Source organism: Fukomys damarensis, unplaced genomic scaffold, assembly GCF_012274545.1.
Source record: "Fukomys damarensis isolate Sample0158 unplaced genomic scaffold, DMR_v1.0_HiC HiC_scaffold_25, whole genome shotgun sequence".
In the NCBI taxonomy this organism is placed as follows: Eukaryota; Metazoa; Chordata; class Mammalia; order Rodentia; family Bathyergidae; genus Fukomys; species Fukomys damarensis.
The window spans coordinates 7,889,012-7,895,909 of record NW_022900937.1 but is presented as its reverse complement, the minus strand read 5'-3'; the positions used below and the strand labels follow the sequence as shown (position 1 = coordinate 7,895,909).

Sequence of the window (6,898 nt, the reverse complement as noted above, 5' to 3'; positions counted from 1 at the left end):
CCCCGGTTGGCTGCTGCAGTCAGGGGCGCTCGTGGCAGGTCCCCAGTTTCTCCGCTGGTATCTGCACCCGCCAGCTCTCTCTGCCTCCTGCAACTCAGACTTCCCCAGAGCACCGGGGGTAGAATATTCCTTTGTGTTTTTACTTTACAACCTGCTTTTAAAATCACAAGTCATTTGAAAACTGTTAACACAGTGGGGCAGGTCATGATCTGCTCACCTATGGCCTGACTCACCTGGCAGGTGAGGTGTAACCCAGCTTAGACACCCGGTGGGGCAGGGCAGGGCAGGACACAGGATAGGGCAGGGCAGGATGGGACACACAGGTCAGGGCAGGACAGGATGGGATAGGACACACAGGACAGGACACATGGGACACATGGGACAGGACAGATGAGGCAGATTCCACGCCGAGGCTGAGCTGTGATCTGCTGAAGAAGCAGCCTGCTCTGTTGCTGACCAGGTGGACATTTTGCAAAGGTGATTCTCCTTAGTTCTTTCTGAAGCTTTTCAGATGAGTCTGTGAATTGCATGAGATTACAAAAAGTGTTCAGTTTTGAAATTTAAAAACCTCAGTAGGGTGTTTTGCTGACTGAAGGTGCTCCTAGTGAGAAAAGTAAAAAGAAAATATATTCTGAATGAAATTCCCTTAAGGTTCTGAACAGAATTAAATTCCTCGTAGCTTACTGGCACCTTTTTGGCCAGTGCGGGTTTGGGCGTCAGCTCCTTCTCGTGGTTGGTGTATTTTGAGTAAATAAATTGAAAGATTGCTCTTCAGTTGCTTGTGACCAGGGCACACAGCATGGAAGGGATTGGAGCCTCGGCGATGGGTCAGCCTTTTAAACCCTGACCGGTCACAGCCCCAAAGCTCCGGCTCCGTGTGGCCACTCACAGGGTCTCTGCAGCATCCAGAAATAAACCGGCCACTTCCTGCTGACCCTGACAGGTCACTGCCGTAACTGCAGCTAACAGCATCCTAAACAGAACAGGACAGTTTGTCTTCACCTCCTAGGTTGAGCAGTGCATCCAGAAAGCAGCTTTGATTCCCCCGACAGTGGACAGTCGGGGCCACGCAGGAGGAGGCACCCGCTATTAGGCTCGCTGAAGCCAAATCCCCCGGCTCCTTCTCTGGCTGGCTCTCACCACTCCCTTCAGCTGCTTCCTTATTTGGCCAAGAGTAGCTGATGCTACCTGTGTAACAAGCTGTATTGTGACATTCACCCAGTTTCGTTGATGTGAGGTGCCTTCTAGGAGGACTAGTTCCTGTTATTTCTAGTACTGTGGGCTGGTTCCTTGTGACCACGGCCAGGCAGATGGCATCAGAGAGCTCAGTTAGATGTCCAGTGACCACAGCTGTGTAGACGACCATCAAGGAGGTGCCCTCGCTGCATGTGGTGACACATACCTGTGACCACCGAACTCTGGGAGGCTGAGGCAGGGAGATCACAAGTTCAAGCTCAGCCTAGGCAATGTAACCACTGCATCTTAAAAGAATAAAAAAGACTGAGGATACAACACAGGGCAGAGGTCCTGTGTTCAATCCCCAGTACTGCAAAAGTAAACAGAACAAAAACTTTCTCACCTTAGGCCAGCTCAGAAAGGACATGACCAGGTCTCTTTGGAGGTTTTAAAGAAAGGCAGCTCTTTTAGGGTATTTTTCAAGCAATCCAAACAGTTCCCTAACATGCAATTGCGAAGGCCTGCAGGCTTACATGTCAGCATACTTGGTTGGCACTGGGGTGGCACAGGGACCTAAGCTGCTGCCTCTGAGTCCATGGAGTAGTGGTTCCACCCCGCAGCTGGCCTCTGAACACAGGTGGCCAAGACCCAGCCCTGGATTGCTGCTTGTCTACTCTGTGAACTTGGGTCACTCACTAAGTCCCTATCCCAGGTGCTCCTTTAAGACCAGGATGGGTTAACATTTATTTGGAAGTTGTTTTTGAGAAATAAAAGAGAAAACGTTTTCAGGGTGCCATAACACTCTTTCCTTCATCCCTGTTGGCTATTTATTTATTTATTTGGTCCTGGGGATTGAATTCGGGACCTCACACTTGCCAGGCAGGCACTGTGCCTCTGGGCTAAATTCCCAGCTCCCTGTTAGCTAGTTTAATTCATAGGCTGCCAGTGGTGTCCTGTGTATATGTAAAAGATAAAATTCGCACTGAGAAACTGCCTCATAGGAGATGTGGCTTCCTGTGCAAGGTACTAACATATCCTTGGGGAAATACTGTGTCTAACAGCTGTGAAAAGAGAAGAAAAGGACTCTCCAAGGAAAAGAACTAGGGACAGATTGCTTGAAAGAATATTAAACCAGACAAGTTTCAGGAAAGAATAAAAGAGGATTTCATGGGACAGAATGAGAACATGATAACAGATCATGATCCCAGATCACAGAGTACCATTTGAAACTCGATTTGCATAGGATGCAAATCTGTGTGAAAAAATAAGCATCAAGCAAATTGTAGAATACTTCTAATTATAAGATGAAGAATCTGATTTGCCACAATATTTACCACTGGTCTTTTAAAAATCCAATCTAAAGTAGGGAGTATCATTCCCACCAACTCTAAATCTCACCCTTTAAGGGTTTGAATTATTGTAACTTAATTATCTAAGTTACAGTTGCTATTTTATGACTAGACTCAGAAATTAAAAAATATCTTATTATAATTTTGAAGAAAGCTATAAAATAAGGATAGGAAGGGCAAAACTTTACAGATATTATTATTTCGAAATGTTATTATTTGGCCTTTGTAATTCTTTACTCTTTTAAACATAAAGAATGGTATTTAGGGTCTATTGCAAACATTGAGATGCTCCCAGTGGTAAAGAATATTTGAAACTGTAAACAATTATATGCCTCCTGGTTTTTTTCCACTGAGAAATAATGCACTTCTGAGACATTTACCACTGAAGAGAAATTTCTTAGTTTCCAAGGGCTCTGTACAGAAGTCATGCAAAAGGGCAGCTTCTCTTTATGATCATGACAAGCAATTTCTCAATGCTTCACTGTCTTCCTATGATTCTCCTTAGATCTACTTCATTAAAATAAATCCTGCTTTATCATAGCATGCTCCATTTTCCTTTCTGTTAAGCTTTCCTGTCTCTTTCTCAGCTTGTTGTAACATGTGCTGCGCCTCCTAAAGCCCTACAGAAAGTTCAGGGTGAGGTTCCAACACGGCCTTCCGTGCATCCTGGGATGCTGCTGTTGTCTGAAATGGATCAAGGACAAAGCCTCACTCTTTGATCAGAACCCACAATCATTCTCCTTATTGATTATGTCTAACTTTCAAAGGAATAAAATAGTGTGAAGACCGGCCTTTCTGTAATAGCCTTCGTTTGTTGTATTTCTACTTTGAAATCATGTGGGACAGGTCCCTTGTAACCTTGAGTTCACTTTGAATGAGAAATCACATTGTTCAGTAGAGTTATGCTAAATATTTAATAATTGATTAATAATTCATTATATTATTTCAACTATAAAAGCTTTTCAGATGGTTAAAGCTAGGGCCTCTAAGTCACCATGTTTTTATCTAGTGTACAGTGAAGAAACACAAAGAGCACAGTTCCATAAAATCCCAAGATGACAACTGTAGAATGTCCCACTGTGAAGAACCCCCACAGTTTAGTCCTTTTCCACTGGCTGCTCAACCAGTTTTATTTGAACCATTTCATTTGAACTTAATAAATACAGTTTAAAATCTCAAATGCATTTGAGCATAGTTAAAAAAAATTTTGTGTCACTCTTGGGAAAAGTTTTTGAGATAAAATTCAGGCTAAAATCTACTTTGGTTTTAACTCATGAGATAATCTCTTCACTTCTCTCTTATCGTGTTTTGATAAATGCTGTACTTGCCTGTAGGTGAAAGCCCATTCCTGTATCACGTTCAATTGATCTAGAGCCATTTATAAAGCATTAGCATACAGATCAGATCCACTTAGGTCAAGAGTAAATACCTGATTCCGAGATACCCAACCCATTGGCTACTTGAGGCCATAATTGAAAAGGCAAATGCTTAAATTTAAAAGAATTATTATAATAGATACATTGTCATGAATTCCTCTAAACTCCTCCCCCATGCACACTTCAAAACACTCATTTCATCATTTTGCCACTTTCTGGAGCAGTTCTGGAGTCCTCTTTTGTGAGGGTCTTCAGTTGCACTGTTGTGGCGAAATCAATGTCCTGAATTCATTCAAAATACTTACTTTTCATTGTCATTTTGACTTTGGGGGAAAAGCCAGAAGTCACAATGTGTCAGTTATTCCCCCTTGCTTTCAGCAAACTTACCCTATTTTTCTTCGCAATGTGTCTTTTCCTGAAATAATTAAAAGAAAAATTTAAACATTTGCTAGAATGAATATATCCATCACTTTTTCTGTGCATATTTGTTGGACTCAACAAAGCTCTTCTTCTCTATAAAAAAGAAAATGGGAGTTTGATCATTGGAATATCAGAATTTGATGTGGCCCACAGTGAGGACAGGATGACAGTCAGTTGTCTGGGGGAACAAGAGGGATCAGAGAATGAGGGGCTCTGAAAGCAGGGAGCAGATTCTTTAGTTCCAAGCAACGTAAGACCCAGTCATTTTTCTGATGTTGTTTGTTCAGGAAGTTGCCTGGGCTATTCTTATGATTACCTCCTCTCCGAAAGAAAGAAAATCAGGGCTGGAGTATCTTTAAGTCTTGAAAACTGCCATTTCTCTTTATTTTTAATTTCAGAAGTTGTTATTGTGAAAATAATGTCTGCTAAGTGTCATCCATTGAAAATTAAACCTTCTGAAAATGGAACATGTTCTCATTACCACTAACAGCATAAGCAAGCACAGTGGTTCTAGGAGAAGGATAGTTTGAGTTTGCTGGCTGTGTTATAAAGAAGTAAGGAAAGCACATAGTTACCTTTTACCTCCCCAAATGTAGATAACTAGAGTTGATAATGAAGTCTTATAAAAGTAACATTGTAAGAGTTACTAAGGTGTTTAGGGTTTTGAACTATTTAGCAACATAATCATGACAGTATTTTTCTATGTTGTGTTAACAGGATGCTTTCTATCATCTCAAAAATCTATGATGTACTAGTCTGTCAGATTGTAAGAGTATTTAAATTTCAGCATCCAGAGTTAGAGGGTGGCTGTGACATTTATCTAAGGAAGAGGAGATATAAGCACATTGCCATTTACTACCTAGTATCTCGATTCTCATGCATATGAAGAAAAATGGTTTCACTGAAGGATGTAATGGAAACTATGTATACAGTATCAGCAGATAAATACGAGTCCAAAGCAACACAAGTTTTGTTCTTCAGAGATCAGCCCATGCCCAAAGTGTTGTTCTGTAACGAAGTAGAAAGTGTAGAATCCTCATTAAGTTATAAATGATATGATAGTGGGACATTTTTATCTTTATTAAACCCCATTGGTAGTGGGATTTATGGTCACCTTGGAAGACAAATCAAAATGCAGCCTGCTCATGCTAGACTGTAGAAATATGAAAAAATTAATGAAGTTCAGATTTTGACTGAGGATAGATCGGAAAGAATGGGACACAGAATGTCAAAAATTTTAGGATTTAACAAAGTTTCACCAACAGTGTTATAATAAATAAGAGGGAGAGTTGTAGAAGTAGAAGCTGGAAAGCACCCCTACATTAAATTGCATAAGCCTGCATAAGAAGTCCCCTAAGTGCAATGGGTAGCTCTTGCAGAGTTTTTCAGCAGAGGCCCGACATCATTAAAAGCATTGAGACATCCTGTCCTTACACCAGCATATCAACTGCTACTGGTACTGTGAGTTGCAAAAGTACATTAATGGAAGTTGGTTTAAAAAAATTAAGAATTCACCAACCAGTGAAATGCAGAGCATAGACAGACTTACTGAGACATCTAACCTTTTTTCCTCTTGTGATGTAGTAGAAATGGGGTCTGAGAGGGAAAGAGATGTGGAGAATGCATGGCTTGTAAGCTTGTGGCAGGCAAACCCAGGAGGATCCTGACATTACCATGTCCTACAGAGAAAAGGAGCAGAGGAATGGGCAGAGTGTGGAGTGTGAACACTTCAAGGTTCCAATTCCAGACCTCACACCGAAGGAGCCTAAGAAATATTCAAGTGAGAATCTCAAGCCAGTGGTTTGCAATAATGGCCTTGAATAAAGGTGTTTCTGACTGGATATATAAATTTGGGGAAAACGTGGTTTTCAGAATTGCATCAGTGAATAAGCATCATGGCTTGTAAGCCTCATGCAGTCACAGGTGGGGCTTTGTCAGAGGTGGCTGGATCTCGAGTGTGTGACCCGGGATTGACTGATTCATGGTACAGTGCTAGGATCAAGGGCACTAGGATTACGGGTGTGAGTGCCACTTGCCCTAAGCATCCTGGATAAGATAAAAGGGACAAAAAGACATTGTTAAGGTCCCTTGGTTGCTTGCTTTTGCTCTCTTCTACTGCGATGAACTGTTTCCTTCTCTGCGACGCCCCTCTGCCATGCCACCTTGGAGCCAGGCAATTATAAAATGAAACCTCTATACATTGTGAGTCAAATAAACTTTCCCCCTTTAACTTGGGGTATTAGGTACTTTGTCTCAGCAATGAGAGAAAAGTAACTAAGACAATAACATGGAAAATTTTTGACTGGAAAGAGATGACTCAAGATAGACTCCAGTGAGAGTAAATACTGAAGTATTGGCAGAGAAAGAGATGTTTCCTGGTGTGGCTGAGACAAGGATAAGAAGGAAACGATTAAAAAATAGAATATTTTAGGAAGGCAAGGGTGATGAACTAGCCAGAAACAGGTCAGGTAAAGTGAAATCTATCAATGAATTTGACGTCTGGAAACTCACAGCTGACCTCAGGAAGAGGAATGAGGAGATCTGCAGGAGGAGCTGGAGCCAACTGGAATGAACTGG

The 6,898-nt window shown here is 41.6% G+C and overlaps 1 long non-coding RNA gene across 1 annotated transcript; it reads right to left on the bottom strand.

Moving 5' to 3' along the window:
* Positions 1-14: 14 nt before the first annotated feature.
* Positions 15-6,898, bottom strand: LOC104874533. Its single transcript, XR_004514335.1, has 3 exons — positions 6,840-6,898; positions 4,289-4,316; positions 15-517 (listed from the first exon to the last, which is right to left on the bottom strand). It is a non-coding gene; the product is annotated as an uncharacterized LOC104874533 (long non-coding RNA).